Here is an 18,226-nt window from a genome sequence, read left to right as displayed (position 1 = left end):
GGCTGTTGGGGCCTGGATGGGTGTCAACAGACTCAAGCTCAACCCGGATAAGACGGAGTGGCTGTGGGTTTTGCCTCCCAAGGACAATCCCATCTGTCCGTCCATTACCCTGGGGGGGGGGGAATTATTGACCCCCTCAGAGAGGGTCCGCAACTTGGGCGTCCTCCTCGATCCACAGCTCACATTAGAAAACCATCTCTCAGCTGTGGCGAGGGGGGCGTTTGCCCAGGTTCGCCTGGTGCACCAGTTGCGGCCCTATCTGGACCGGGACTCATTGCTCACAGTCACTCATGCCCTCATCACCTCGAGGTTCGACTACTGTAATGCTCTCTACATGGGGCTGCCTTTGAAAAGTGTTCGGAAACTTCAGATCGTGCAGAATGCAGCTGCGAGAGCAGTCATGGGCTTACCCAGGTATGCCCATGTTTCACCATCACTCCGCAGTCTGCATTGGCTGCCGATCAGTTTCCGGTCACAATTCAAAGTGTTGGTTATGACCTTTAAAGCCCTTCATGGCACTGGACCAGAATATCTCCGAGACCGCCTTCTGCCGCACGAATCCCAGCGACCGATTAGGTCCCACAGAGTGGGCCTTCTCCGGGTCCCGTCAACTAAACAATGTTGGTTGGCGGGCCCCAGCGGGAGAGCCTTCTCTGTGGCGGCACCGACTCTCTGGAACCAACTCCCCCTGGAGATCAGAACTGCCCCTACTCTTCCTGCCTTCCGTAAACTCCTCAAAACCCACCTTTGCCGTCAGGCATGGGGAAACTAAACATCTCCCCCTGGGCACGTTGAATTTATATATGGTATGCTTGTGTGTGTGTATGTTAGTATAGGGGTTTTTCTTAAATTTATAATATTTTAATTAATTGGACTATGTATTGGATTGTTTTTTCACTTGTTGTGAGCCGCCCCGAGTCTTCGGAGAGGGGTGGCATACAAATCCAAATAATAAATAATAAATAAATAAATTTTGGTAAATTAAAAAAAAATCTTTTTTTTTCTCCAATGCACTGCTGCGGAGAGTCCAACATGGAGCGCGCCCATCATATCAGAGCGGCGAGGGAGCCAGAAGGTTTTCCTGAGGATCGGACTGCTTCACAGCTGACGGGCGCGTCTTTAAAAAAGCCGCCTGCAGCGGAGACACACGCTTTTCTTGTTGGAACGGCCGTTTATTTTCAGAGCCACAAAAGGAAGCATCCCACATTCCATTGTCTCAGATCTTTATGGAAAATGTGAAATGCCCATGGCAGCACCCCGCGGCTTCTGTAATGGAAGGTCGATTTTACACCTTCGACCCCGAGATCGAAGAGCTGCTGTCCTTTCCAACTATAGACGAACCAGTGGCAGGTCTGGTCTCGAATGCAATCGTTCCATCAGAGCTTGCTGAGGGTTTAAAGCCCGACGATAGAAGAGCTGAGACATTGATTCGCAAGACACATCAGATGGCCTCCTGGTCACTGAGAGCCGCTTCTGCCGCATAATTTTTTAACAGAGCATATATACTTTGACTACAAGACATGCAAGCCAAGGTGGGGCCTGAGGACAGCCATATAAGACAAGACCTCAGTAAGTTGATTCTTGCCTTCAAATTTTCGGCAGACGCCACGTTGAACGCGGCAAAGTTCGCTTCCAGAGCCATGGCCACAACTCTCGCTTCTAGACACCTGCTCTGGTTGAGGACCTGGCAGGCGGACGCCAAGTCCAAGTGGCATTTAGTGTCCGCACCCTTCCAGGGAAGCCAGCTCTTTGGAAGTTCGCTCGACAAGGTCCTTGTAGAGGATAAAGACAAGCGAAAGGTGATACCAAAATCCGCCAGATGCTCTGACAGGTGCCAGACGCCCTTTGCTCGCCGGCAGCCATTTCGACAGGACTCTTCCTTGGCGAACCCCCAGAACCCAAGGTCGTATACACAAGGCGGATACAAGCAGGGAACCTATAGGGCTGACAGAGGAGGTTATTGAAACCGAGCCAGACAATATCAGCAGCCCAGGGAGCCTTTCAAACCCAACGACCAGAAAGGCTTCCGGGGCCAGAAGTGACTCGGAGGGAAACATCCTTATAGGAGGACGGCTCCAGTCCTTTACAGAAGCTTGGGAATCGACCTCAACAGATGCTTGGGCTCTTTCCACGATATCCCAGGGTATGCGGCTCAACTTCCTTTCAACCCTTCCTCAACGATTCTTGCAATGCCCATGGACCCGTTGTCCTCAAAAGAGAGCCCTCCTAATTCAGGAGGTGAATCATCTGCTCGACATTGGGACCATAGAGACAGTTCCCCAAGTCAAAGAGGCCTAGTGTACTATACAATAGTGTTCATAGTGCCCAAGGCTTCAGTGGGATGCAGATTGATTCTCAGTTTGAAGCAACTCAACATTTACATCAGATATTTGAGATTCAAAATGCACTCCCTGCATTCCATCCTCTCATCCATCAGACAAGGCGACTGGATGACCTCTATCGACCTGAAGGAGGCATACCTCCACGTACCGGTACACCCCAACCATCAGAAATACCTCAGGTTTTGCATAGAGAGCCAGCATTACCAGTACCGGGAGATGCCCTTCGGGTTATCCTCCGCCCCGATGACGTTTACAAAGCTTTTGGACATACTCACAGCATCCCTAAGGTCTTGTTCAATTCGCCTTCTGGCGTATTTAGACATCGTGATTCTCTCAAAGAACCCCAAGCGGGCACCATTCAAGTTTTACAGCATCACGGTTTTACAATAAACCTACTGAAGAGTCATTTAAATCCGACAACGTGCCTTCCACATTTAGGCACAATAATAGACATTCGTGCAAGGTATACTTTTCAGAGGACCACAAGCTAAAGATCCTAAGCATGGTGGATCTCCTCTGCCAACGGAAACGAGTGTCCCTAGCCTTTCTATCTCAACTGCTAGGAACATTTGTCTCCTGCATAGACATTGTTCCCTGGGCCCGACTACATGCCAGAACGCTACAGTGGTTCCTTCTACCCTTTCAACGGAGCAGAACCAGCCACTCTACACGTTTGGTGCTTGTTCCCAGAAAGGTGAGATGTTCACTTCCTTGGTGGCAGTCAACAGCGATTCTTCGAGGCTTCCCGTTCCTGAAACAGGACGAGGTAGTCATCACCACGGATTCGAGCCTTGCGGGTTGGGGAGCACACTCCGACTCGCAGGTGGCCCAGGGATTATGGACAGGGGAGGATTTGATGGAGATAAACATCAATTTCCTAGAATTGAGGGCAGTATTCTTAGCCTTACAAGCCTTCCAGACGCAGTGCCAAGGCAATCATGTATTGATACTAATGGACAATGTGGCCGCTCGATCCCACATAAATCATCAAGGTAGGACGAGATCGGGAAGGCTGATGAAGGAGGCCAAATCCCTGATGACCTGGGCAGAGAGTCATTTGCTCTCCATACGAGCCGAACACATTTCAGGGGTGGACAATGTGCAGGCAGGTTGGCTAAGCAGGTCCACCCTGCATCCAACGGAGTGGAGCCTGGGCACAGACTCATTCCAAGACATTACCAACAGGTACAGGATGCTGCTCGTGGATTTGTTCGCCACGCCGGAAAATACACAGCTGCCTCGCTTTTTTTCTCGCTTCCCGTCACCGGGAGCCGAGGGAGTCAACGCCCTGAGGGTCCCATGGCCACCAGGGCTTCTCTATGCCTTTCCGCCAGTGTGCCTTATTCCCAGGGTAATTACCAAACTAATTCTAGACAAGGCACCGTATTGGCCTTGTCGTCCATGGTTTGCGGACCTTATGGAGTTAACACTCCCTCCACCATGGCGGCTTCCGACCCTCAATGGTGGAAACTTGCCGTGTGGCACTTGAGGGGGACTGCATGAGACAAGCATGGTTGCCAGAAAGAGTCGTCTCAACCATACAAGCGGCTCTAAGACCATTGACTACCAGAATATATCAGGCCACTTGGGCGGCCTTTTCTCAATTCTGTGCAGGACTACAAATGGAACTTCAGTTTGCTTCTGTGGACACCTTGCTAGCCTTTTTACAATCTGAATTCGACAGGGGATTGGCTCCCAATACGCTGCAACGACAAGTCGCCGCCATCTCCACAATTGTGAAGCTGGATAATTGGAAGTCTGTGACTCATCACCCTTGGGTCAGGGATTTCCTAAGAGGTGCTGCCAATTTGAGCCCACCGGTAGTACACAGGTTTCCTACCTGGGATCTTCCGTCTGTCTTGGAGGCGATGTGTGCACCACCATTTGAACCTCTACGCCACATCTCCTTGCGGCTCCTGTCATTCAAGACGGCCTTCTTGGTGGCCATTACGTTGGCCAAGGAGGGTATCCAAACTCGCAGCCCTATCTGTCAGACCTGACCTGTGCGTATTTTACCCAAATAGGGTAGAGTTACGCCTGGACCCAACCTTTTTGCCAAAGGTAAACCCACTCTTCCATAGAGCTAATGAGCTCATCCTGCCAGATTTCTGCTCTTACGGTGTGCACCCATTGGAACTGTGTTGGCACAAACTAGACGTGCGTCGTGCCTTAAAGATTTACATTCGGCAAACTGCTCCATACCGTAAAACGGAAGCCCTGTTTGTGTCATTTGCGCCATCTTCCTTTAGGGCCAGGGTGTCCCCTACGACAATTAGCCGTTGGGTGAGATCCTGTATTGTCACTGCTTACGAATCACAGTCACTGCCGATTCCTGGAAACATTACCGCCCACTCTACGAGGAGTGCTGCAACACCGACAGCGTGGAATGCTTAGGCTCCCTTAGAGGACATTTGTCGAGCGGCCACTTAGATCACTCCAGATACTTTTATCAAGCACTATAGACCGGACTTGTTTGGGTCCACAGAGGCGGCCTTTGGCCGAAGAGTGCTACAGTGGGTGTGTGAAACACATGGTCCAGCCTTCTCCCGCCCTGTCATCGTAAGCTTGGGTATATCCCATGTTGGACTCTCTGCAGCAGTGCATTGGAGAAAGACCGTTGTACTCACCTGAATGGTCTTCTCGATGCACTGCGAGGAGAGTCCAAACCCACCCGGCCATTTCAATTCTTTTACTGTTGGTTTAATAAAGTTATGTTTGTTGCACTACTCCTTCGTTTTTATTGACTGAGCTATTGGGGGTAGGTATGGGGCGGAGCTAATTATTATTCTAATCACACTCAGTCCCTAACCAATCAGGCTGAAGTATCACCCATGTTGGACTCTCCTCGCACTGCATCGAGAAGACTGTTCAGGTGAGTACAATGGCCCATTTTTGTCCCTTACTTGAGTAGATTCTAGGCAAACTCAGGTGCCAGTTCATGGATGGAAATTAGGCTTATGCAGGTAGTCCTTGACTTATAACAGTTTATTTAGTGACCGTACAAACAGGAATGAAAAAACTGACTTACGACCATTTTTTCAAGGTTACGACCTTTGAAGCATTCCCCCATGGTCACGTAATCAAAATTCAAATGTTAGCCGTGATAACGGAGACAGCTCCTCACGGTCGAGGGTGCTAAAGAAAGGGGAAGTCTCAAGGAAGGAGGGGCACGCAAAACCCCCCGGGCAGAGAGGCGGATCCCCGTGAACGGGCGGAAAAAAAAGTTGTGGTTTACCTCAACCCAAAGGCCTAAAGGCCCGCCACAGTAAACTACCACCAGGGAGTCGAAGCTACAGGCGGTGTAATCAGTGAGAATCAGCAGAGCGCAATAGTAACTTTCCGTTATTTAAACCAGAAGGTGTTGAGGTTACCTTTGCATTCAGTGTTGTGAGTCTCCTGGAGTGCGGTAAAGCGGCGACCGTTGTGTTTGGAGCGTGAGTTAAAGAAAGCAAAAGGAAGTCGGAGTGAGTGAGAGGAAGTGAATGGTGGGAAGGTGGAAAAGAAGGAAGTGAGGAGAGACGGCCAGACTTGACTTCTGTGTGTTTTGCCGGCAACCGGAGCAATAAGTGAAGGAGCAATAAGTGGAGGAGCAGCGTTTGCAGCGTATGCTCGGAAGGAAGAGTGGCGAAACAAACACACACAGAAGAGGAGAAAGGCGTGGTGGACGAGGAGAACGAAGGAAGGTGGAGAGGCGGTGCGGCGGAGCAGCGGACGAGCGGTGGCGTGAAATAGAAGGAAGGAGCGGAGAGGGTGAAACAGAAGAAGATTTGCTGATTTATTTGCCGAGTCATTTTGCCTCTTTTGAGGCCGGGAGAGCAATCGGGGGGTTGTGAATCAGTTGTGCAGCGGAAGGCAACGGAAGTGACGCAGAGGTAACGAGAGCCGAGGAAACAAGAAGACATCAGACGCCGAGGAACGACGAAGAACGCACGAAAGAAGGAGGATTAGCACCTTAGCTCAGCCTGGAAAGTGGATTTTTATCAATTACTCCTAAACTAGCTTTTTAGTTTGTAGCTTTTCTTTTCTTCCTCTTTCTCTCTTTCTTTTTCTTCTTTTTCCATTTCTTACCTTTTAACTGTTACCAAAACTTGCTTACTTATTAATTAGAGCATCTTAAACAACCTATATATTTCATATTTCAAATATTGTAAATTATAAATCTTCTTAATCTTAATCCCTTATTACTAACTGTTATTTAACTGTGATCATTATTAACTATTAATTATTGGTAGACTTAACAGATTTGAGAGATTTAATGAATTGTATTTATGACAACATTTGTTAACATTTAATATTTAATATTTAATATCTATTGAAGATTAATTTATTACTCATTAATAGTTAGTAGAAGGTATATAAGTATAAGCATAAGTACATAAGTATATTAAATATATAAGCACAAGTAAAATTTCTAAGATTACAAAACCATATTTAATGTTACAAATTGATATATAAGTTATATAACCTACAAAGTCTAGTACTTTAGATGAAACTCAATTAACTGTTTCATGCATTCAACTTGTTTATAGTATATGCTGTACATCTAGAAGATTTGAAAGACAGAACTGACTGGGAATAGTGGTTTATCTGAGACCAGAGGGTGATTTATTGATTGAATTAAAGCATTTAACAGTGTTAATATAAATTATACATAAAACTATTCACTTAGTAAATTTTACCAGAAATTTGGGATTTAGGATTTTAGTAGTAAAACATTTAAACATTTTAAACATTTTAGGATGAAATAAAAAGAAAAAATTAGGTACATGGTCTGAGGGCAAATGTAGAAGTGACTTAAACTTGTAAATTTGCATAACAGAAAAGAGTCAATCCAATCCATAACTAAATACTTCTAGATAATTGCATCATTCAAAAACGAATCTTGTACTATTAACTCTACAAGTAAATCCCTTTCAAGTATGTCAACAACCTTTACTAAAACATCTAAGAAAACAAATATTGCAGGAAGCCCAAATATCCTCAACTTGAAACAGACCACGGAGATGGCCTCTATAGAAAAACAAAGCCAACTACCGACCTTACATTCAATCCAAGCCTCTCTGGATCTCATTCAAGAATTTATGGCAAGAAGTCAAGAAACTTCCATTGCAACACAGGAAACAATGGTTAAAAACCAAGAAGAAACCAACAAAAACTTTGAGAAGATGGCAGATAAGATTGAAGGCCTAGAGGCAAAAATGGGATCTGTCCAAGAAACGGTCAACAACCAAGAAACTTAGAATTAGAAGCATGGAAGCCAACATAACAAAAACGGATAAAAACATCGTTCTTGCCGAGGGAAGATTAAAGGCGGAAAACAAGGAGTTGGAAGGGGCCGTAGCGGTTCTAGAGATGGAGAAAGCCTCTTATTACCTTCGTTTTCAAAATGTCCCTGAACAGGCGGATGAAGATCTAACCTCCAAAATGGTAAAGATTCTATCGGAAAATCTGCAGATAGATGAGGAAGAAGTGAAAAACCACATAGACGAGGTTTTCAGGATCCAAATCAACTACGCCAAAAAAAATAAAGTTCCAAGAGAGGTACATATTCGTTTCACAAAAAAAACTGCAAGAGACGCGATCTACAGAAACACCAGAAACGAACAAATACTGTATAATGATAGGGAAATAACTATACTGAAACAGGTACCCAAAAGAATTAGAGAGAGGCGAAGAGAGTTCCACTTCTTGACCGCCAAACTGATGAGGAGAGAAATTCCCTTCAGATGGCTGATCCCAGAGGGTTTGTTGGTAACTTGGAAAGGCAAAAAGTATAAGATTGACTCTTTCGAAAAAGCAGATAATTTTATTTTACAAAACTTGGAAGGAGAAAACACATTTGGCCCTGAAGGAGTCCCTCAGACCAGACTAGAAGAAAGTGAGCAAGGACAACAAAGTGCAGAAAGTGAGAAAGATCTCAGTTCTAGAGAAGAAAGTAGAGTGACAACAAGAGCAACAGCAAAAAGGAAGTAGAAAGGAAAGTACACAACACCAACTACAACAGAGCACGCACTTAGATATAGATAAACAACAAACAATAAATACAGAAAGGGAACTTCAGCGAACAAGCAAATAAAAAGTTAACTAAAAAGAGCTTTGTTTGTTTGTTTGTTTGTTTGTTTTTTTTCTCTTTCTCTCTCTTTTTCTCTCTCTCCGTATTCTTTAAAATAAATATGAAATTACTAAAAAATTTCTCAGTTAATATAAATGGACTAAACTCAATTATAAAAAGAAAACAAACAATGATTAAACTTAAGAAAGAAGAAGCAGATATAATCTGCTTACAAGAAACACACATTAGATCACAAGACCAGAACTTACTTAAGAATAAAAAATTAGGGAAATTGTTCACGGCGCTAGCAGAAACAAAAAAAAGAGGCATAGCGGTGTATGTAAAAGAGAGGCTACAACCGGAACTAATCTATGCAGATCCAGACGGAAGAATACTCAATCTGAAAATCAAAATTGGCCAAAGTCCTGCAGTCTTGATGGTGATATATGCCCCAAACACAAACCAATCAGAATTTTACCAAAAAATAAACGATCAACTAACACAACTAGAAGGGAAAAACATGTGTATATTAGGAGACTTCAACGCGATCCCTGACAAAAAAAAAGACTACAAAACAACAACAACAAAAATTCAGGATAGGAAAATTCTACCTAACAATTTTTTTGAACTAACAAGAGAATTTAATCTTTTGGATCTATGGAGAGAAAGACATCAGGGGAATAGAGAATATATTTTTTTTTCAAACCCACACCAATCCTGGTCAAGAATAGATATGGCCTGGGGTAACCTGAACATGGACAAGTGTATAGAACAAGTGGAGATCGGCCCCAATATATGGGCAGATCATCACCCAATTATAATTAAGATAAAAGAACCAAAGAAAAACTTTCAAAAATGGTCCCTAAACCAATTATTACTTAAGGAAAAAAACTACACTGACCAGGTAAAAAGAGAATTAACTTTTTTTCTTAAAGATAACTGGAATGAAGACACTTCTATACAAAACCTATGGGACACCTTAAAGGCATATTTAAGAGGAATCACTATTTCATACTCCTCTAGAGTAAAGAAAATTAAAAACCAAAAAATTAAAGATTACCTAGCCAGAATTAAACAATTAGAAACAGATTTACAACAAGATATTTCAAATGAGAAACTTATAGAGGAAAAGGATAAATTAAATCACCAAATTAATTTAATGGCTCAGGATGAATTATCATGGAAACTAAAAAGGGCTAAATTAGACTATTTTGAAAATGCAAATAAGCCGGGTAGATGGCTAGCCTACAAACTTAAAAAAGAAGAAAATGAACGATATATTCATTCGCTAGAAGATAGCAGGGGAGAAAGACAATCCACGGTAGAAGGGAAAAAACAAATTGCCACTGACTATTATACAGAATTATACAAAAGGGAAATAAAAACGCCAGAGGAACAAAAGATGTATATAACAAAATCCGAACCGGGAGAACTGACTGATAACGAAAGAAAAAGGTTGAACAAAGAAATTACGATAACTGAACTGGAGGAAACAATTAAAAACCTGAAAAACAATAAAGCCCCAGGTCCAGATGGTATCATTTGTGAATTCTACAAAGAATTCTCCACTGATTTAGGAGACCTCCTACTAACACTTTATAATGAAGTCCTAGAAAAAGGCTTAATGCCTAACTCTTGGACGGAGGCAATTACGAGTTTAATTCCTAAGAATGAAGAAGAGAAGCATAGAATTCAAAATTATAGACCCATCTCCCTGCTAAATGTGGACTACAAAATTTTCATGAGTATAATGGCAAACAGACTAAAAACAGTTTTAAACAACAAGATACATTCGGATCAAAATGGCTTTCTACCCGGTAGACACATTAGAAACAACACGAGGATAATATTAGACGTTCTAGAATTCTATGAAAAACATTCAGACAATTAGCTCTCATCTTTCTAGACGCCCAAAAAGCCTTTGACAATCTAAATTGGGGATTCATGATAGAATTAATAAAACATATGAAATTCGGCGCCAAATTCATTAGAATGATTGAGACAATTTACTACAAACAACACACAAGAATCGCAATTAATGGGGATTTAACCGATAGACTTCAGATTGAAAAAGGGGTTCGTCAAGGCTGCCCATTATCCCCGCTATTATATATCCTTGTTACAGAAACCATGTTAAGACAGATTAGAGCCAACTCTAAAATAAGAGGATTGAAAACTAAAGGGCAAGAGTTCAAATTACAGGCTTATGCTGATGACTTAGTCTTGATATTAGAAAACCCACTGGAATCGGGGAAATACATTATGAAAGAGGTGGAGGATTTCGGCAAGGTAGCAGGTTTAAAAATAAACACTCAAAAAACTAAAATTATAACCAAAAATATGACAAAAGAGCAAGAAAATAATCTGGAAGAAATTCTGGAAATTAAAATAGTTATAATAGTCAAATACTTGGGGATTTTACTGACAAAAAAATGTAGCACCATTAAAGAAAATAATTATGAAAGATTATTAAAGACAACTGAGAAACAATTAAAAGATTGGGATAAGCTGCAAATTTCACTACTAGGCAGAATAGCGACAATCAAAATGTCAATACTGCCGAAATTCTTGTACCTCTTCCAAACAATCCCAACAAAATTAAATAATCACTTCTTCAATAGATTGAATAAAATTACTTCTAAATTCATGGAACAACAAAAGGCCCAGGATAAGATTAAAATGGCTACAAGATAGAACCAAACAAGGAGGTTTGGGGTTACCAGACTTTAAGATATATCATTTAGCATCTAATTTACTATGGATCAAAGATTGGATAGAGCTTAAAGCAGAGAGAACACTGGCACTAGAAGGCCATGACATGCTCTCTGGTTGGCATAATATGTTATGGAATCAGCACCAAAAGATTCCGACCTATTTCAAAAATCACATGATCAGAGACGTCTTAATAACAACATGGCTCAAATTAAAAAAAGACCATTATACAAAAATACCTAGATGGTATTCCAGTCTGGAAGCTCTTACCCACCCGAACATTACAGAATTAAAAAACATGATAACTTACAACCACTTACTAAATACAGAAGGAAATATAAAAACAAAGGAAGAGTTAGCAGAACAGAACATAATATTTTCAAAATGGCAAAAAGACACTAAAAACGAAGGAATATTGGCACAGGATACACCCCTTGATAAACTAATATTAGGAAGGGAAAAAAAATTATTACAAGAATATACAGCTACTTAATAAATTATGAAATGGAAACTGAAATATCAAAAGACCCAATGACCAGCTGGGCAAAGAACTTTGGCTACAATATTCATATAGACCAATGGGAGACAATCTGGAATAAGAACTACAAAATCACTAAGTCAGTACCATACAAAGAAAACATTATAAAAATGTTCTATAGGTGGCACAGGTTGCCATCAAGACTAGCACAGATTTTCCCCAAAACCAGACCAAACTGTTGGAGATGTTCAAATCCCTCTGGAACCTTCTTCCATATCTGGTGGAGCTGTCCAAAAATAAAAAAATTATGGAGCAAAATAAAGTCCTGGATATTCGAAATTACGGGCATTAATCTCTCATTTAAACCAGAGATCTTTTTATTAGGAATAATAGACACAAAAATAAAGAAAACAGATTACTATATAATCCAACACATTATAACAGCAAGCAGAATATCAATAGCTCAAAACTGGAAAAGGGAAGAGGTACCATCAGACAGAGAAATGATTAAAAAAATATTCAATTGCGCCGAGTATGACTCCTTAACACGAAAACTGAAAGACAACAAGGAAACAAAAAATATAACCACATGGGACAAGTTCTACAACTGGATCAATGAAAGGGAGAGAGCTATAGAAGGGAAAGGAAACAAAATACAATAAAACAAATTATAAAAAGATCAAGAACGGGGGGAGAAAGGGAGAAGAACAAAACAAAACAATTTATTTGCTTGCTCGCTGACACCCTTTTTTTTATTTTATTTATTTTTCTTTTCTTTTTTAGGATAGAAACAAATTAGAACTATAACAATCATAATATTAAACACATTATTTAGAAAAGGAAGTTTTAGACCAACGATTAAGCAAACTTTAAGAAATATGATTCCGCTGACAGAATAGCCGGGAAAATAAAAAATAAATATAGCTGCAGATTGGCAGCGGGGGGGGGGGGGGAAGGGGTTGTCTTATGTTCAATGTTATTGTTAAATGTGGTTTGTTCGACCCTATTGGAAACAATGATCAGATGCTTATGATATGAACACCTTGTCTTGTCAACACTGTTTTGTATTGTTTCTTTGTATATATTTGTATATAACCAATAAACATTATTTTTTTAAAAAAAAAAAATTCAAATGCTTGCCAACTGGTTCATACTTGTGACGGTTGCACTGTCCTGGGAGATCACTGTCATGTGATCCCCTCTTGCGACTTTCCGACAAGACAATGAGGAAGCAGATTCACTTAATGATGGCGCTTACTTACTTATCAACTGTAACAAGAATGGTCATAAAATGGGGCAAAACTCACTTAACAAATATCTCACTTAACCACAAAAATTTTGGGGTCAATTGTGATTCTAAGCCGAGGACTCTAATACTTGAATTGCAATTGGAATTAGAATTGAAATAATGGTTTTGCCTGCTGGGAACTAGCTTGCTGCCTTGTAATCATAATTCTTATGGACAAGAACTTGAAGTTCTTCAGATGTAACAAGGTAGATGTTTTGATCTAGGCTTCCTGATAAAACACAAACTTATCCCTCCCCAAACCCTCTTTTTATTTCAACGGCTATGAATTACGTTCATTGCCAGCCATAATAATTCCCAAACAATGTTAATTAGTCTGACAGAAGTATTTTGGGAGAAGGCTGATAAGCACCAACCTTTATCTCTCTTGACAGACTGCCAAAGACCTAATTGGCAAGGAGCTTTGCAAGGCCAGACAGAACACAGAGTCAGAACTGAGATGCTGAGTTACACCAGAATTGAACCAAGTTGCTTCTTGCAAGGAGCACATCTAGTTGTTCCTCTTTTATGTCCTATGGGAGGGGCCAATCATCTTCAAGCCTTACTCCCGAGTAGCTCTTTTCTCTCTAACTCTTCTTGCTCTGTACATGCGCGTATTGGGAAGAGGCTCTCCCTCTTCCTCTGCCTCGTTCACGTCAGCCTCTGGAGCAAATCTGGGCAAAGGGCAGTCCGCAGGCTGCATCCGGCCCGCCTGCTGTCTGTCATTGATCCACGGTGGTCGGGGACTCGAGGTCCGCTCCAGTGTGAGGATGAAAGAGCTCACCGCGTCTGCCGGGGCCACTCCGGTTCCTGCTTTCCTGATGAATCCTGAGGAAAGCAGGAATTGGAGGAGTCCCGGCAGATGCGGTAAGCTCTTTCATCCTCGCACTGGAGCGGACCCCGACCTTCTACCAAGAGTGGCCGAGCACAGAAACCACGCAAACACTCCAACGCATGACTGTGGTGCACCATGTTGCTGAAAGCAAACAATTAGGGGTCTGTAGAATGGGTCTGGGTGTTTAGGTCAGGCCAGGGTCTATGTCTTTACAGTACTGGATAGAACTGAGTTAATTATATTAGTCCGGCCCTCTAAAACCATCCCAATTTCTCATGCGGCCCCATGGCAAAATTAATTGCCCACTCTGGAGTCAGCACAGAACTCCCAGATGGCTCAGGCTGTATCTCTGCCTCCACACTCCAAGACTGGCCCATGGTCCTCTGTAGCCTCCTCGCTGTCTGACTCTGCTACCAACTATTAGTTCTTAGTATGATGTCTCTGAAAATAAATATGTCCCGCATTTTTCAGAGTATAAGACGCACCAGAATATAAGACACATCTTAGTTTTGGGGGAGGAAAATAAGGGGGGGGAAATCAGGTGTTCATCTGGCTAGCATCGTTAGTCTGGTCAGTTTCAGCACATTATTTTATCCCTTAGTTAAGGGCTTAAAAGATGTTTATTCTGAGACAATAACAATGAAAGCTTGAAAGCCAGTAAGAGCTGGGAACATCATTAGCACCTGGAAAGAAACAGTCTGAGCAAGTAGAGCAATGGAAAAAACGCTGCAAAGACGTAGGGCTCGGAAAACATTCTTCTTTGCAGAGAGTAACAGTGAAAGAGCTTGTAAGCGGGCAAGAGCTGGGAACATTGTTAGCACCTGGTTAGGGCTGGAAAGAAACTTACTCAGAGTGAGTTAGAGTAATGAAAAAAACCCTGCAAAGACTTAGGGCTTGGAAAACATTCTTCACAGAGAGAAACAATGAAAGAGCCTGCAATGTAAGAGCTGGGAAGATCATTAGCAGCTAGTTAGGGATGGCGGGGGGAGCTACATTCAGAGTATAAGACGCACCCTAATTATCAGCCTCTTAGGGAGAAAAAATGTCTCTCTTATACACTGAAAAATACTGCATTTTATTTTTCCCATACCATATAAGCATGAGCCAGCCTATCTGCAAGTCATGTCCTTCTATGTCGAGAGCCTTTGATTGCTTAATACTGTAAGATCCATTCTCTCATCCATGTCAATACAATAGTCCAAATCCCCCTCTAGTCCTGGCATCTTGAAACAATTTTAGACTTATTCGCACTCTCTTTTTTGTTGCCAGACAAAGTTTGAAATCATTGTATAAATCTCTTTAAAATATTTAAAAATCCTATTGTTTAAAATAGGAATGAGATAATATGTTCATCATAATCAGTGCAGTTCTGCCCATAAATGATATCTGAAGATTTTTCCATTTATCTAACTCTCTGTTTCTTTAACACTGCTACTAGCTCCACAAGCCACTGGTGGACCACAACTGATTAAATCGAAACAGATAGGAAAATCACTTTTCTTGAGTGTCTTAAGTGTCATAGCAAGATACTTCTGAATCACCCTACTCACTACACATGACCTTCACAAATATCCGCAAAATATTGAGTTTCCGCATGAATTTTTCAAATAAAAAGTATCTGAAAATAAGATGTCAAAAAGTCCACATTTAAATGCTTATCTGAATTGGAAGGGAAAGGCAGTTTATAAATATTCAATGCTTAGACAGGTGTATGGATGTGCGTGCAATTTTCTTCAATTTCAAACAGCCAAATGCTATGGGCGCAAACATGTTTGTCTCAACAATACTATATTCTGTAAAAAAAAATCCTTTTCATTGGGCTTTATCTCTTGCTTTTTCATCTCTCTTAATGCAGCGGCCAATATCTGAAAACTGATCTCCCTTATTTGAAGTGTTTAGGTGAAAAAAGAGCTATTGAATATTACACTCCTGCAGTGGGATACGACTGGAAGATATTTTATTCACCCAAGATGCATAATTCATAGAAGCCTGGTGGCATTTAGTGATAAATTCTTGTTCTTGAATTCTTACTGAGAATAGTTTTTTCCCCTTGTAGAAGAAATTATTTTGTTGCCGTAAAACACGTAAGAAACAGAACTGTTGGTTAAACTTGTTGCAGTGTTAAAGAAAAATAGGAAAGGGTAGAATTTTATGTTATGCGATAGGACTGAAAAAATTCCTCTGTCAAGTGATCAAACTGCAAATCTTACTTTTTTTTTTTTTTTTTACTGCCCTTGGTTCTTTTTTGAATGGAAAAAAATAGAACATAATGATTAGGGGACTGGAGGCTAAAACATATGAAGAACGGTTTCAGGAATGGGGCATGGCTAGTTTGATGAAAAAAAGGACTGGGGAGACATGATAGCAGTCTTCCAGTATCTCAGGGGTTGCCACAAAGAAGAGGGAGTCAATCTATCCCCCAAAGCACCTGAGGGTAGAACAAGAAGAAATGGTTGGAAACTAAACAAGGGGAGAAGCAACTTAGAACTAAGGAGAAATTTCCTGACAGTCAGAACTGTTGATCAGTGGAACAGCTTGCCTCCAGAAGTTGTGAATGCAACTTTGGAAATTTTTAAGCAGATGTTGGATAACCATCTGTCTGAAGTAGTGTAGGGTTTTCTGCCTAAGCAGGGGGTCGGACTAGAAGACCTCCAAGGTCCCTTCCAACTTGTTGTTTATTTATTTACTTATTTGATTATTTTTATGCCGCCCTTCTCCTTAGACTCAGGGCGGCTTACAGCACTTTTTAACAGAGCCAGCCTATTGCCCCCACAATCCAGGTCCTCATTTTACCCACCTCGGAAGGATGGAAGGCTGAATCAACCTGGAGCCTGTGATGAGATTTGAACCGTTGACCTACAGATCTACAGTCAGGTTCAGTGGCCTGCAGTACAGCACTCTACCTGCTGCGCCACCCCCGTTCTTGTTGTTCTTCTGTTGTTTGTTGTTGTTATTATTACTATTATTATTATTACTGCTGCTACTACTACTACTACTACTACTACTACTACTACTACTACTACATCCTAGGGTTGGAAGGGACCTCAGAGGTCTCCTAACCACCCACATATTTCACTCAATTTCATGACATTTTTTGAGATGGTTGTGAAGTAAACACTGCTTATTTGGTGAATCAGTGGCTCATTATGGGCCAGTTTTTGCCAAAAGCCAGAAATAAATGCTGGGTTTTGCCACAACTTCATAAAATGCAGTCATGTGGCCATTTTGTTGTTGTTGCACTAATGTCCAACCTCTTGTGACCCCATAGACAACTTTCCTCCAGGCCTTCCTGTCCTCTACCATCCCCCAGAGTCCATTTAAGCTCATGCCGACTGTTTTCAGTGACTCTATCTAGCCTCTTCATTCTCTGTTGTCCCCCTTCTTCTTTTGCCCTCAATCTTTCCCAGCATTAGGCTCTTCTCCAGCGAGTCCTTCCTTCCTATTCATTAGGTGGCCAAAGTCTTTGAGTTCCATCTCCAGGATCTGGCCTTCTAAAGAGCAGTCAGGGTAGATCTCCTCTAGGACTGACCGGTTGGACCGCCTTGCAGTCCAAGGGACTCGCCGGAGTCTTCTCCAGCACTGTAGTTCAAAGGCCTCCATTCTTTGCTGCTTATCGTTCCTTGTGGTCCAACTTTCACAGCCATACATTGCAACTGGGAAAACGTGGCCCTGAATAGTACAAATCACACTAACTGTGGGACGGTCGCTGAGTTCTCCATGTGCAGTCGCATGATCATGGAGGACGGCCATTAGAAATCCGGGGTGGCGCAGCAGGTAGAGTGCAGTACTGCAGGCCACTGAAGCTGGCTGCTAGATCTACAGGTCTGGTTCAAATCTCGTCACCGGCTCAAGGTTGACTCAGCCTTCCATCCTTCTGAGGTGGGTAAAATGAGGACACGGATTGTGGGGGGGGGGCAATATGCTGACTCTGTTAAAAAGTGCTATTGTTAACAGGTTGTAAGCCGCCCTGAGCCTAAGGAGAACGGTGGCATAAAAATTGAATAAATAAATAATAAACAAACAAATAAATAAATTAGAATTTCAGAACTGGGTCATAAGTACCACAGTGTAATCCATTGAGTTGCCAAACATTTTGTTAATTGACCGGTCATAAGACAGAATGAGAATCAGAATAGATCTGTGAAGCACATTGGAGAGCATAGACACCAAAGACAAATTCCTTGCGTGTCCAATCACACTTGACCAATAAAAGAATTCTATTCTATTCCTGCCCCCTGCTCAAGCAGGATACCCTATACCATTTCAGAGAAGTGACTGTGCTTAAAACCTCCAGGGATAAAGGTTTTAAGCACCCATAACATCTGGAGGCAAGTTATTCCAATGGTTAATTGTCTTCACTATTAGGAAGTTTCTTCTTAGTTCCAGGTTGCTTCTCTCTTTGGTTACTTTCCAACCATTGTTTCTTGTCCTGCCCTTTGGTGCTTTGGAGAATAATTTAGCCCCCTCTTCTTTGTGGCAACCCCTTAAATACTGGAATACTGGCTCCTGTTAAAGTGATTCT

Source organism: Erythrolamprus reginae, unplaced genomic scaffold (assembly GCF_031021105.1).
Source record: "Erythrolamprus reginae isolate rEryReg1 unplaced genomic scaffold, rEryReg1.hap1 H_40, whole genome shotgun sequence".
NCBI classification, from domain to species: domain Eukaryota; kingdom Metazoa; phylum Chordata; class Lepidosauria; order Squamata; family Dipsadidae; genus Erythrolamprus; species Erythrolamprus reginae.
This window is presented reverse-complemented; position numbering follows the sequence as displayed.